The sequence below is a fragment of the Mytilus edulis genome, chromosome 12 (genome assembly GCF_963676685.1).
Source record: "Mytilus edulis chromosome 12, xbMytEdul2.2, whole genome shotgun sequence".
Classification (NCBI taxonomy): domain Eukaryota; kingdom Metazoa; phylum Mollusca; class Bivalvia; order Mytilida; family Mytilidae; genus Mytilus; species Mytilus edulis.
The window spans coordinates 57,506,269-57,522,352 of record NC_092355.1 but is presented as its reverse complement, the minus strand read 5'-3'; the positions used below and the strand labels follow the sequence as shown (position 1 = coordinate 57,522,352).

The following is a 16,084-nucleotide window of genomic DNA, read 5'->3' as shown; positions in this document are numbered from 1 at the left end:
CAGGGGCCCACTTGAAATTCTAGGAGCCCACTAAATCTTTATACTAAAAGAATAACAGAAAATAAAACTGAGAATTACTTTTTATATACTAACAGTGTTTCAGCTTGAATCTCAGGGCAGAAGGGTGCTAGTTTTCTGAAAAGGCACTTAAGCCAAGAGGATCATATTAGTTTGATGCAACAATACATTGCATATATTGCACAATCTTAAAACTGTTAATTCTCCATAATTGTTAAAAGCAAAAACATTTGTTTCATAAATACAAGTAGTAAAACAGGAAGTACAGTTTTTATTTATGTTCAAATACAAATTTCTTTAATTCTTCTTTAAATGTACATGATGTATGTTCATGGTATGAAACAAAACAGTTTTTCTAATGAAGCCTTATTATGGAATCCTACTTGTAAGTTTTGAGTCTTGAAAATGTTTTTGTGTGGTAACCTTTATAGTTTATAATATTTGATTTATTGCCACCAGAAATGTATCATAAGATTTGACAATATTTATTTTAGGTCATTTCCTAACAAAATTATCTCCCTTCAATTTTTTCAATTCCTGTTGACATGTAGACAATATGGCTCTTTCTTTGAATATTAAATACTATCTCAATCCAATCCATCCTCTTACATGTCTAATAGTGTTTATCAAAATATATTTTTCAAATAGTTTTTAATGAAGATTGGATATCAAACTAGATATTAAGATATTTATTTACGAGATTTTGTGTTTCATTTTTTCATCAAATATTTTTGTTATTAGCGAATCAGGGACAAGTTACCATCTAACACAGGCTTGTAATGACTCCCAGGACAATACGAAAACATCCCTTTCGCAATGCTTATTGACATGATTGAACAGTTTAGAATAAAACACTATTCAATAATGAAATAATCGTAGAAAATTTAGCAGAATTAAGAAAACATGCGGAAAGAAAGAGTTATATGCCATATCGTGACTCCGGATTGAAAACAGAGCTGTCCAACTGGGTTTAGGTTATTAGACAGAACCTACTGGTTTTCGGAAATATATTACTATATTGCTTTGATAAGACAAACAGGTTTCCTTTTGGGAACAGTCTATATTAATATTGTGGGGGAAAGGGTACAAAGGGGATTTACTTCAATTTTTTTACAGTCCCCAGCTGGGCGATCAGGATGATTAAATATATTCGCCAAGCCGAGACTCTGGTCGCCTTGGGCCCCTCAGCGAGTGTTAAGTTTAGGCCCTGAACATCAGTGTTTTGTCATGATGTGTCTCATGTTCTGTGTTTAACATCAGTGTTTTGTCATGATGTGTCTCATGTTCTGTGTTAAACATCAGTGTTTTGTCATGATGTGTCTCATGTTCTGTGTTAAACATCAGTGTTTTGTCATGATGTGTCTCATGTTCTGTGTTAAACATCAGTGTTTTGTCATGATGTGTTTCATGTTCTGTGTTAAACATCAGTGTTTTGTCATGATGTGTTTCATGTTCTGTGTTAAACATCAGTGTTTTGTTATGATGCGTTTCATGTTCTGTGTTAAACATCAATGTTGTGTCATGATGTTGCTCATGTGTTGTGATGAACATCAGTGGTTTGTTATAAAATAGTGTCTCATGTTCTGTGTTGAACATGAGTGTTTTGTCATGATGCGTCTTGTGTTCTGTGTTGAACATGAGTGTTTTGTCATGATGTGTCTCATGTTCTGAGTTGAACATGAGTGTTTTGTCATGATGTGTCTCGTGTTCTGTATTGAACATCAATGTTGTGTCAGGATGCATCATTTTGTGTGTTAAACACCATGGTTGTGTCACGATATGTCTCATGTGATGTGGCTCATTTGTTGTGATGAACAACAGTTATGTTATGATGTAGCTCGTGTTCTATGTTGATCTTCAACATTCTGTAATTATGTGGCTCCTGTTCTGTGATAAGAATCAGTGTTGTGTCATGGTGTGTCCCATGTTCTGTTTTGAACATCAGTGTTGTGTAATGTATCATGTGTGTCCCATGTTCTGTGTTGAACATCAGTGTTGTGTCATGTATCATGTGTATCTCATGTTCTGTGATGAACATCAGTGTTAAGTCATGTGGCTCATGTATTGTGTTGAACATCAGTTTTGTGTCATGATGTGACTTATTTTTTGTGTTGAACATAACTGTAGTGTCATGATGTGTTACATGTTCTGTGTTTTACACCAGTGTTGTGTCATGATGTGTCTCTTGTTCTGTGTTGAAAATCAGTGTTTAGTCATAATGTACCATGTTTTGTGTTGAACACCATTGTTGTGTCATGATAAGTTTACCGACTTGATATTCAATGTAACAAGTTTACCTACTTGATAATCAATGTTAGCTCCATTCGCTAGGCAAAGCTTCAATTCTTCTACTCTTCCATTTTCAGCAGCTTCAAAGAGTTTCTGTAAATAAAAAATAGATTTTACATTTAACAGAATGTAAAGAGTGTAGTAACTTAAATGTTTTTCACGCTAATGCCAGACAATAACTATATTTTAGAATGACCAATTTTTATTGGTTAATACAAGGGAGAGAATGTTCTCTATTGAATACAATGTGACAAACATTAGTTGGGGTAGGGGGAGGGGGTGTGAATTGAAAGCGGTGAAAAATATATATTGTTTTGGCAAAAGCAGTGGTGAAAAAGAAAATAGACCCAGAGGAAACCCTGCTTATGATTACATTGTATGCTGTTCCTAAGTTTTGAAGAAGAAAAAGATTTTTTTTTAAACATTTCATCCTCACATAATAAAGCTAATCTGAGTGAAAATTGTGTTTCAATACAAACATGTAATTTATGACAACTTGGTAAGGAGCAGTGTAATATTTGTATGTTTGATGATATATTATTTTTTGACAGATATACTTTGAATGTCTCTAAGCTTTCTCTGTTAAAGAAATAACAGTGTTGTTTTTAATATTTTAGCCTAAAAACATATTTTCAATCAAGAAAAAGAAATTAATAAATAGTGACTATTTAATGATCAAGTACCCTTTTTGTCAGTGGGGAACAATCACCTGTGGGGACGTATTTGACACTTATGTGTTTTTACAGATGTTAATCACTACTTCCAAGTTTTATGACAAACAATAGGTAAGCTTGGGTAATTAAAATGAATAGACCTCTTTTGAGTTGGTTGCATTTCTGTCAAAAACTTTTTGTTTTAGTGAACATCATTCATGAATGCGCTTAGGGGTTTTTGTCACTTCTTCCCCATGTTGAGAGAGCAGTTAAAAAATATAATGCTTTATTGCACGAGTTATAATGGTTACAGTATTTTGTTCATACAAAAGCTTCTGTCCAAGTTTCTTAACATTCCATGAAGGTTTGACAAGAAAAATTGATGTCTAAAAAAAAATTTAACAACAGACTGAACCTTAATGTTGACGCCGTTGAGGGAATCTAGGATCACATTGTCTCGCTTTCACGACATAAATGTTGTAGGCTCAATTAAATCACTCGACTATAAAGAAGAAAAAATCTTACCTTATTCCAATCTTCCATATTTTCTAAAATAGAAAAATAGATGTATAAATCTGTTGAGTAATTATTGCGTTTAAACCCGCTGCAATTGTTTGCACCCTTCCTAAGTCACGAATTTGATGTTCAGTAGTTGTCCTTTGTTGATGTGGTTCATAAGTGTTTCTCGTTTCTTGTTTTTTATATAGATTAGACCGTTAGTTTTCCTGTTTGAATGGTTTTACACTAGTAATTTTTGGGGCCCTTTATAGCTTGCAGAGCGGTGTGAGCCAAGGTTCCGTGTTGAAGACCGTACTATAACCTATAATGGTTTACTTATAAATTGTGACTTGGTTGGAGAGTTGTCTCATTGGCACTTATACCACATCTTCATATATCTATATACGGCAATACTATTTGGGTTGGACAGATCATTCACACATCCTACAGCTCATCAGTCTTACAAAAGTCAGACTATTAAAGAGCGTATGGTACTTTGACAAGTTATTGCACAGCTTTCAACAATGAGAAGTAAATACCTTAGTTACCTATACCTTTTTATCTTACATTTGTACTAGTATTCAGAATATTTTAAGTCTATAATATAAAATTATATTCTTTTTTATCATGAAATCAACAAAGTATTAAACAAAACAATCCATATTTGAATTATAAACCATCTGAGCCAGGTTTTAACTTTTGACTTCAGATAGAAAGGCATAGTAGCAGCAAATATAAATTTTTAATTATGGGTTTAAATTTACACGACAATGGATTTACCCATCAGCCTCCCAAACATGAGACGGATTTTTACAATTTGACAAGAGTTTTCAATCAAAGAGCTGATAGCTCTGAGGTGGAAGAAGGTGAATAAAAGGTAACCTGAATTACCACAAAAGCAGCCCCACTTACCAAGGCTGCTTTGTTCCATTATCGTTATGATGTATTTTTTTTTTCTTCAAACAAGAAAAGGTCATAAGTACATGGATTTCCCATCCGTACAATCATTTTCTATGTTCAGTGGACTGTGAAAATTAGGTAAAATCTTTAAATTGGCAGTAAAATTAAGAAGATCATATCATAAGGAACACATGTGCACTAAGTTTCAAGTTGATTGGATTTCAACTTCATCAAAAACTACCTCGACCATAAACTTTATAACCAGAAGCAGGACGAACGGACAGACCAGAAAACATAATGCCCATAAATGGAGCATAAAAATAGTAAGGCTTGTTACATACCCGCCAACTTTTGAAAGTTCCCATAGGGGTTTTTAGTGCACAACAACAATTTTAAGGTTACAATTTTAAGCGAAGTATTTTGCACGATCTGGATTGTCTAGAAAAAGTGTCATATTTGTATGATGAACCAAGGAAACTTACATGCCTTTTTCTTAAGTCTGTTTGCATGGTTCTAGTTATTAAACCGGTAGAAGAGATGAAGCTAGCAGATCAGAGTTTATTTTCTTGTAACAAAATATTTGTTCCGGGGTGACATTTGTTCCGCCGGAACAAATTTCATATGAAATATGTTCCACCAGAACTTATTTCATAGAAAATATGTTCCAGCACCATAAAATTTTTTCCGGAACTAATTTTTTAAACAAGTGTGAAATAAGTTCCGGAACAAAAATTACAGCACCATGAGTTTTGTTCCAATACTAAAATTTAAAAGAAAAGGTGAAATAAGTTCCTGTGATATTAGTTTTGAATAAAGGTATTTTATAGAAATCAATGAAAATGTTCTGCTCGAACCTATTTCACAGAAAATAAGTACTGTGCTTGCATGGGGTACATTTGCAATTGAATGCATGACTGTAGGATGGAGATAAGAAATAAAAGCGATGATAATGTATCATAATTTGTATCTATGTTTTATCCTTTATGTGATATTCGACCTCCTTGTTTCCTGTTGATCTGTCATGGGTGTTCTAATCATACATGTACTTAGCTATGGTCATTGCAGTTTTTAAAGAGTGTGGCTTTTGTTTCGTTGTCTTTTAAAATAATTGATCAGTCACTTTGTCCTTTTTTTAAAAGTACAAATGTTCATCTTTAACTATGATACCTTTTTTTGGGGAATGACTATTATTATTATTTTTTATTCTACTCTTTCCTGGTTCATAATTGTCATTTTTAGTATTATCATGGAAGTATTATATTGACAATATAATACTTCCATGGTATTATTAATTGAGTATGTTATTTAACTTTTGCTGAACTCCACATGATCCAAATTGGATGTTTACACTTTTTATTTATTACATTATCAATATGATACAGACTAAATACATGTTTTTATAATGACTTTAAACTGACTGATGACAAGTGCTCAGTATATAAGATAACTTGTTAAACCAGTGGAACATATTTCATAGACAAGGAACTTATTTCACCAGGTGAGAAACAAATCTCACAAATCCAGAACTTATTTCACCAGGTAAGGAACAAATCTCACAAACATGGAACTTATTTCACTAGGTAAGGAACAAATTTCACCAACCCAGAACTTATTTCACCAGGTAAAGTGTGGAACTTATTTCATATAGATGGAACAAATTATATAGAAATTGTCTGTGTAAAAAGTTCTCCCAGAACAAATTACCTGTGAAATTAGGTCCACTGGAACTTTTTTCACAGGAACAAATTTTGGCTCACATAACCTTATTGGAAGAACATTACAACCCACTGTAAAAAATGAGCACATTTTTATTCATATTATTTGATGAAACTTTCCCCCAAGAACTATGCATCTATTAAGTACTAAATGGTCAAAATATGTCAAAAGAATGTTCTGTTGTTTCAAAACTTATATCTTCTTTATTAACTTGACCCCTCATTTAGAAAAGTTGTTCCAAATATACGAATTTTCCCACTTTTGAGTTTAATAAAAATCTTTAAAATGTTCTTTCTTTTTTTTCAACAGTAAAATGACCCCTTGTTTTAGGAACAGTCCCTTATTTAAGGGACACCACTCATAATTGGGGGGTCCCAACCTGAATACAAAAATAAAATATGTTACAACCAGTATTATGTCAATATATTAGTGAAAAAAAATACTATTTACTATCTTTATCATGTTTATGGTAGTACAGTAGACTCCGGACAATCGGATACCCAAAATGTTAGCTAAAAATATCCGATTACCCGATATATTCAATTAGACGATGAATGTATATTCAATTAATATTCTACAATAATAAGTAGATCTATTGCTTAATATGTGAAAGGGCTGGAGGATTGATGGAGTGATTTTTATCAGTTACATCACCACGATGTTTGCGAGAAAAATTATCAGCTGATTATGTAGCTAATGATTAAATTTGTTTCACTTGCAGTTTTTAAATCCTATATTTATTAAAATCAATCAAATGTCCTGAAATATTTATGTAAATTATTATCTTCCATCCATAGTTTGTCTTTACTTGTTTAGTAAACAAATTATTTACATTTTCACACAGGTAAACTAATTTGGCTATAAATAGATCAAAGCATGTCTGAGTAGAATCTCTTATCTAAAATCGTAATTGTTATAATTTTATTTCTTTAAATAATCAAATTTAAATTTATGAAAATAATCATGATTGATAAAATAGTATTGCATAAAGTTTACGCTTTCAGAGACTGTTTATGTTTAGGTCATGGTTCTACAGGCTTCTTCACATATTTGTAAACAAACCAATATGGCCGCCACACGTGATTACCTTTGCCAGAGACATATATACACATATATGTCTCTGCCTTTGCACATATGAACAAAATATTTCTGACAAAAGTCAGATTTCTCTTGTCAAAAGGGATTTATATTTATATTGCAATAAATTATTCAGAAGGAGGTACATTCAGTTTCAATTATATTTCTTATTCTATGAGCATTTAGAGTTTAATCAAATTCTCCCAACAGTAACGTACTGTATTTTATAAATAGATTCAAACCATTTGAAGTAGAAAGGCGTCTAATTCACATGACAAGGAAAACAATGAATAAAGACACCAATTTAATAAGAAATAGATCCTTTTTATTTATTAACAAGAATGTGTCCACAGTACACGGATGCCCCACTCGCACTATCATTTTCTATGTTTAAAGGACTGTGAAATTGGACTAAATTCTCTAATTTGGCATTAAAATTAGAATGATCTTATCAAAGGGAACATGTATACTAAGTTTCAAGTTGATTGGACTTCTACTTTATCAAAAACTACCTTGACCAAAAACTTTAACCTGAAATTTGCACTATCATTTTCTATGTTCAGTGAACCGTAAAATTGGGGTCAAAACTCTAATTTGGCATTTAAATTAGAAAGATCATATCATAGGGCACATGTATACTAAGTTTCAAGTTGATTGGACTTCAACTTCATCAAAAACTACCTTGACCAAAAACTTTAACCTGAAGCCAAAAACTTTAACCTGAAATTTGCACTATCATTTTCTATGTTCAGTGAACCGTAAAATTGGGGTCAAAACTCTAATTTGGCATTTAAATTAGAAAGATCATATCATAGGGCACATGTATACTAAGTTTCAAGTTGATTGGACTTCAACTTCATCAAAAACTACCTTGACCAAAAACTTTAACCTGAAGCCAAAAACTTTAACCTGAAATTTGCACTATCATTTTCTATGTTCAGTGAACCGTAAAATTGGGGTCAAAACTCTAATTTGGCATTTAAATTAGAAAGATCATATCATAGGGCACATGTATACTAAGTTTCAAGTTGATTGGACTTCAACTTCATCAAAAACTACCTTGACCAAAAACTTTAACCTGAAGCGGGACAGACGGACGAACGAACGAACGAACAGACGGACGAACGGACGCACAGACCGTAAAATTGGGGTCAAAACTCTGATTTGGCATTTAAATTAGAAAGATCATATCATAGGGCACATGTATACTAAGTTTCAAGTTGATTGGACTTCAACTTCATCAAAAACTACCTTGACCAAAAACTTTAACCTGAAGCGGGACAGACGGACGAACGGACGCACAGACCAGAAAACATAATGCCCCTCTACTATCGTAGGTGGGGCATAAAAACAAAACCTTCTTGTCTGCAAGATTGCAAATTCGTAACTTCAAGGGCGAACTTGTAAACAGGGCGAGTTGTCCCGATACCAAATTCACGCATGCGTACTACAAATATCTACAGTAAAAACATCCGGTTACAAGTAAACAAATAACTTTCATGGATTTCATGTGGATGAGATGAAATCTATTAAATTACATAAATAAAAAGGTCATATTTACGATAGTGATTGTTTTTCAATCCTAATTTACAAATTAAATGATTCAGATGCTTAATCATGTGTAAAAATCGGTGTCAGGAATCTCAAGTTGTTATGAAATTGTAATACACAGAAACGAATGCGGCATACAGAGGCTCAATGAGTTAAAGTCGGTCCCATAGGTCTTCAGAATTAAGACTTGACGTCTTCTTCCACCAAAAATAAGATTGTTCAAAAAGGCAGAAACATTCAAAACTCAAAAGGAACTAGCAAATTATTTATAAATATATCATGCGTGTGGAATTATTTGTGACCACTTGTCCCTGGGGAAGTATAATTGTAAATTTTACTTGTGCAGAAAAAAAACTGTATGATTTTTAAAAGTGTTCTGAAACAAAATAAATGATGTGTGTGTATATAAAAGTAGGTATGGGGTTAAACATCAATGAAATTTCTTTCTCTGCCTGCATTTTCTGTTTTTTACTTGAGTCATCAAATATTATTTTCATTCCTTTTGTCTTGATTACCTGGTGCATCTGTTTTTAGCAGGTTTTATCCATCTTGATAGAAACTCAGTCGAGAAAAATTAAAATGACACCTCCCATGGATAAGGCATAAATCCTAATAGAAGATTACTGGTCAATGGACTAAGATAACGTAATGTTTATGAGAACTGGGTATGCATACTTATGTTTTGTTTTTATTTTGGTAATTAATATACTTCCTGTTTTATTTAATTCATGAACATTGCTGTTTTGACTTGAATACGTTTTTCACATGATGATCATTGGTAACCTTAGTGATTTTCAAAATTCTAAGGCGACTTAAATCGTCATTTCGCAGGCAAGGTTATGGCCTGCATAGGTTTCCAGGGTAATTATTTACTTGTCCAAGGGCAAGTCAGACAAAAAAAAAATACTTGTAAGGTTGTTCAAATGTACGAGCTCAGGGGATAGCATTTCCACATCCTGCCATACATAAACATGGTAAATACCCCCAACTTAATTAAAAACAAAAAGTATATTTAATAAAATAACATAAATAAAGTATGACCCTTTTGCAAATGTTTTTCAACATAACATAAGATGTGGTATGATTGCCAGTGATGCATGTCTCAACCAGAGACCAAATGACATAGAAGTTAACAACTATAGGTCACCTCACAGACTTCAACCGATAATTTACAAGGCTTGATAATATGTATGATCGTTTCGTGTGTATTTGAGTCCTGAGGGCATTCAAATAAGAATCGAGTTGACCTCCAAAAACTGCTGACTGTTATATAAGGGATATAAACATTAATATAGATAAAAATAGATAGATAGCTAATTCATGCCCACAGCCATTTTCTATAAGTACGCTTTAAAATTTGCTAAAAAGAATGTTAAGTCCTGGACCATGTAGACCATTTGAATTTTCAAGTGAAAGGCCCTCCTCAAGAAATGTAATGCTACTGAAAAAAGCACTAACGTAAAGGATGGGTGGCCTTGGATATTTGTTTTCCAATTTCAAAGGTTTCCTCTCAGAAATGAAAGGGCCCAGATCATTGGGCCTAAACAAATCAAACCCCTGAAAAGTATGTAATGGTGTGTTATATTGCTAAGGCCTTCACTAAAAGCCCTTTTCGAATATGTCACTAGCCTATGCTCCGAGACCCTAGTGTAACTTGGAACGAGACAAAAACATCTCCGTCGCTGCATGAAATACTGTTAATTCACAAAACACAGGAAAATAGGTCATAAAAGGGCAAAAACTCGAATAAGGAGTCGTCTGATGATTTCAGTCATGTTTGACTTATATGTAGATTTGCCTGCTTGATAATTTTTGCTTTTAAAATTTCCTCCCTATCTATTATAGTTTGGATAATTGGCAGAAATGAAAAAAAATCAGTAAAATTTGACATTTAAGTGCAATGACTCCTTTTAGAAATCGTCTAGACAGTTTTGATGTAAATAAACAGCAGGCAGCTCTCAACATTCATAAATCTATAATACTAAAATTACGAGGTCCAATTTGTCAGCCGTCATCACGTAAAAACTATGAATCAAAGAATTCAACTTTATATATAACTAATATAGTACAATGATGTTGATTAAAAATTACACCACTCTAGGCCCGTTTGTTTTCCACGTAATTAATATTGCCAATAATTAAGAAGTTCCGGATCGAGTCCGACACCGATACCAATAGTATATTCACCTGTTACCTATTACCTTATCTGTACGTTCCGCATCTGACAGGCGCACCACCAAACAGTGAATTTAGAATTTTGCTGTATACTGTTGAGTAAAAAATACTCCATTCCAGGCCCTTTTGTTTTCCAAATTATTAATATTACCAATAATTGATAGGTTCCAGGTCGACGGGTTCAAACAGAAAGATTTTGAAAGCAGAGAAAACTGTGCACCTTATACATGTTATAATCGGCATGACTTTATCAGATGACAATACCAATACTAAAATAAGGCATACGCATAGTTATATATCAGTCACGGACCCGCGATATCACCGGTGTGTTCTAGTATTATTTAAATATACTTGAAATGTCTGAAAATTGGTTTCATTTAACTTGAGGTATATTGTCTCAGGAAACCTTACCTCACTTTTATGTAACTACATGTAGGAAATTTCAAAACCAAACACTTGTCTCCATATCAAATTGTGTTCACGGCCTTGCAAGAAGAAAGTTCTGTTTTCCCTCAGACTTATCGTCCTGATTTTTCGGGATCAATGTTTCTTATTTATTTTTCTTTTGTTCATTGATTGCCCTTCTGTATTCTGTTAGTGTTGCATTCCTTTTGTAATCTAGTAATTTTGTTATGAACTTGATCATGAGTTTAAAAAAAAAAACAGCAGCCACGTACAGACTTATAATAACTATGTGAATTCCATTTTTGCTTTATCATGCACATTGGTCTTTTGATGTCCCTAGAAACTTCAGTCTTACACTGAATTTATACATTTTACAACAACAACGATAGACAACTGACGCTAAGTGATGAGTATGCAAGGTGAACTAAAACATATATATGATACAATACATACTAATTTGATGAAAACTGAGGTCAGCTGAATTTATCAGTAAGAATGTGCCATCATCTAAAGCATCTCTGAAAAATATTTCTAAATCATATTTACTTGTTTAAGCTTCATATATGTAAAATAAATGAATCACTTCAAAATACTTTATATCGGTACTTCTTTTTTCAGTAACTGTTGTGATATATATGAATTTTTCTTTATCTTATAAACATATCAATGTTTGTAATATTTCCTGTTTCAACAAAATAACTATGAACAATAAAGGTATATTTTTCAATTATTTCATTAACAAATGATTAACATGAATAAACCCTTACTTTTATGGCCAGCGTCATGAAAATCTAGACCTTGTCATTTGAAGATGTTTTGTATTTATTGACTATATATTGACCTCTACATATTTCCGTTCTTGTTTTGTTGGGTTCTCATCGATATATACTGTTGAAATATTGCGGGAGTTATAATGTTGTGTTGTACCTGTTTAATATAGGGTTGATATCAGTGTGATGTACACAATGTAGACTTAAGCACTCATTTTTTTTTTCTATCCTTTACCCAAAGTTCACACATAAGTTTAACCTTTCTATTTTTTAAGAAAAATAATTTTGCAATGATGTGTCTCGTTAAAATGTTGGTCTTGGGTATTATGAATGTTGAAACTATTTAGTTGATTATCTCCCCTTATAGAGTTTGAATATTTTACATTCGAAACAAATTTCAGTATTAAAATGATCCTATATAGTTCACATATGATGTACTTACCTACAGGCCTGGGGCCATTACATTGCAATGTAATGCATTACATTACAATTACTTTGTGATTCTTCCATTACAATTACAATTACAATTACATTTTTTCTCACATGTAATGCATTACATTACAATTACTTTGCCTGTGTAATGCATTACATTACACATTACTTTTTCAATATAAAAACAAAAAGCATTTCAAAAACAGAGGTATATGTACATATGTGTACAGTGTTAGGGACATAGACTTCAAATACTTAATATGTCCATTGCACTTTATCATCATAAGTGGTTTAAATGTGATGCCATTAAGAGAACAGCGATCAGTTCTGTACACCTTTCCGGCAATACTTAAGGGGGTTCGCGGGTCTAAATCATTTATATAGGATTTCTCTATATTTTTCTATAAATTAACTTTATCTTATAGTTAATAGAAACATAAAATAAAAAAATGGGGTCACCGTTCATTTGCGCTCACAATCTGCCTTCGAAAGAAGCATACATCTTTGTAAAAGTGTTTTTGTTCTGTTGAACTAATAGGTGAAATAAATGTAATATCGAAATAAAAAAAGAAATTTATTACAGAAATCGCTCAAATTTTACAATAATTTAGTTTAAGTACAGCAGATATCGAAATTATATTAAAAAATATAGGTCACCGATGAGTTAAAAGAGATATTTCCATTTTAAAGTTAAAAAATGGCATTTTTCCACCAAAGGGAGATAATTTGGAACTTTTTCAATGATGTTTACATTTTAAAAGTCATCTGAAGCCAACACGAATTAATTGTTTTGAATGTTTTTTGTACCATATGATAAAGTAACAACTACAAAAGGTAATAAATAAAATTTGTAATGAAAAACAAATGTTTAATTTTTTCTGAAATTTTTATACCCTCGAGCCTCCTTAAAAGCCTTTCTACAGGAGCTTATGTGTGGGAAATGGCTAAATACTTGATAGCTGTATTAACCAAAGAAGAAAGGCACACTGAATTTGACTTCCATTATTCCAGTGCATTGATTGAAATTTCTTCACATGGCTCAGACAAGTAGATGTCAACATCATGTACTGCACCTTACCTGTGTCTATACCCTTTGATTGAGTAGTAGGAGGCATGAAACTGAAAAAGTCACTTTTAAGTTTCTTAGGTGGTGGTAAAAAATAAATAAATTATCATATAATTTTGTTTCTAACATTGATCACTTAATCATTAAGACATCACTAAGGATTTCAAGGGGATATAATAAATGTGTCATTAAAGGATTATCTTGTGAAATGCCTAGGGGTTCTGTGAGGACAAACATAAGTTGAGAAGATTTGATTGCAATAAAACATTGTGATATTAATTAGGTGAAATAACAACACACAGTTTGGTTTAAAAATGTTGTTTGATATATTCAATATTTGATTGAAATAAATGTAAGGTGTGTATAGAATTATGAAATTTTCATCTTCATATTTTTTTCATTGATCTATATAGTTTGTTTGATAATTTTTTTTATAAGATTTTTCAAAGACCACCTAACACCAAAATATTCCCATATCATATTAAACAAATATCAGAAACCAAGATCAAAGACTTGATATTGTTTACCATTTTATATTTCTTACCTTATTTAATACAGTAATTAACTGTGACAAAAATTTTATTCCATACTTTCTTTTGTTTTTGTTAATATTTTATTTTTATTATACAATATTCTTCAATTTTATCTATTTTACCAATTTGTAATGAAAAGTAATGTACTGTAATGGAGGCATTACATCAATTTTTAACTAAAGTAATCATTACATTACATGTAATTGTAATGCAGAAAATGTGCATTACAAATTACTTTGCATTACATCCAAAAAAAGTAATATTACAATGCATTACAATTACAAATTACCATTACCCCAGGCCTGCTTACCTATAACAACAGCCTGACTGGACAGGGATCAAATCCACTGGACAAGGTTCAACTTGACTGGACAAGGATCAACTTGACTGGACAGGGATAAACTCCACTGGACAAGGATCAACTTGACTGGACAAGGATCAACTTGACTGGACAGGGATCAAATCAACTGGACAGGGATTGACTTGACTGGAAAGGGATCAAATAAATACTGATAATATGTTTAAAATGAGAATATAAATGTTTCTATTTCAGGTTGGAATATAATTATAACATATTATAAAGATGCTTGTCTATTGTTTGATACACATTTGACCTCTTTCATTGATTGGTTGCTGTCTCATTGATATAGACCTTTAAACTTTCACTTTTACAGATGTTTTAGGGTCTTGTTTATTACATAAAAAACTAGAGGCTCTAAAGAGCCTGTGTCGCTCACCTTGGTCTATGTGAATATTAAACAAAGGAAGCAGATGGGTTCATGACAAAATTGTGTTTTGGTGATGGTGATGTGTTTGTACATCTTACTTTACTAAACATTCTTGCTGCTTACAATTATCTCTATCTATAATGAACTTTGCCCAGAAGTTTCAGTGGAAAAAGGTTAATAAAAATTTACAAATTTTATGAAAATTGTAAAAAATTTACTATAAAGGACAATAACTCCTTAGGGGGTCAATTGACCATTTCGGTCATGTCCACTTATTTGTAAATCTTACTTCGCTGAACATTATTGCTGTTTACAGTTTATCTCTATCTATAATAATATTCAAGATAATAACCAAAAACAGCAAAATTTCCTTAAAATTACCAATTCAGGGGCAGCAACCCAACAACGGGTTGTCCGATTCATCTGAAAATTTCAGGGCAGTTACATCTTGACCTGATAAACAATTTTACCCCAGTCAGATTTGCTCTAAATGCTTTGATTTTTGAGTTATAAGCCAAAAACTGCATTTTACTCCTATGTTCTATTTTTAGCCGTGGCGGCCTTCTTGATTTGATTGCCGGGTCACCGGACACATTTTTAAAACTAGATACCCCAAAGATGATTGTGGCCAAGTTTGGATTAATTTGGCCCAGTAGTTTCAGAGGAGTCGATTTTTGTAAAAGTTAACGACGACTGAGGACGGACGCAAAGTGATGGGAAAAGATCACTGATATTTTGAATGTAAAATATATCTGTTAATGATCTCCCCCTGTCAGAGTTAAAATTCTACATTCACATCTTTTTTTAAACAAATTTCAGTAGTAAATGATTCTATCTAGTTCACATACAATTAAACTTACCTATAATAGGAACTCAACTGGCAAGGATCACATTGACTGGACAATGGTCACACGGACTGGACAATGGTCACAAGCAGGCCTGGGGCCATTACATTGCAATGTAATGCATTACATTACAATTACTTTGTGATTCTTCCATTACAATTACAATTACAATTACATTTTTTCTCACATGTAATGCATTACATTACAATTACTTTGCCTGTGTAATGCATTACATTACACATTACTTTTTCAATATAAAAACAAAAAGCATTTCAAAAACAGAGGTATATGTACATATGTGTACAGAGACAAGTAGATGTCAACATCATGTACTGCACCTTACCTGTGTCTATACCCTTTGATTGAGTAGTAGGAGGCATGAAACTGAAAAAGTCACTTTTAAGTTTCTTAGGTGGTGGTAAAAAATA

At 32.3% G+C, this 16,084-nt stretch overlaps 1 long non-coding RNA gene across 1 annotated transcript; it reads right to left on the bottom strand.

Moving 5' to 3' along the window:
* Positions 1–2,315: 2,315 nt before the first annotated feature.
* On the bottom strand, positions 2,316–15,745 carry LOC139499575 (uncharacterized). The gene is made up of 5 exons (XR_011658220.1): positions 15,672–15,745; positions 14,394–14,570; positions 11,736–11,800; positions 3,486–3,508; positions 2,316–2,400 (listed from the first exon to the last, which is right to left on the bottom strand). It is a non-coding gene; the product is annotated as an uncharacterized lncRNA (long non-coding RNA).
* Between the last annotated feature and the right edge of the window lie 339 nt (positions 15,746–16,084).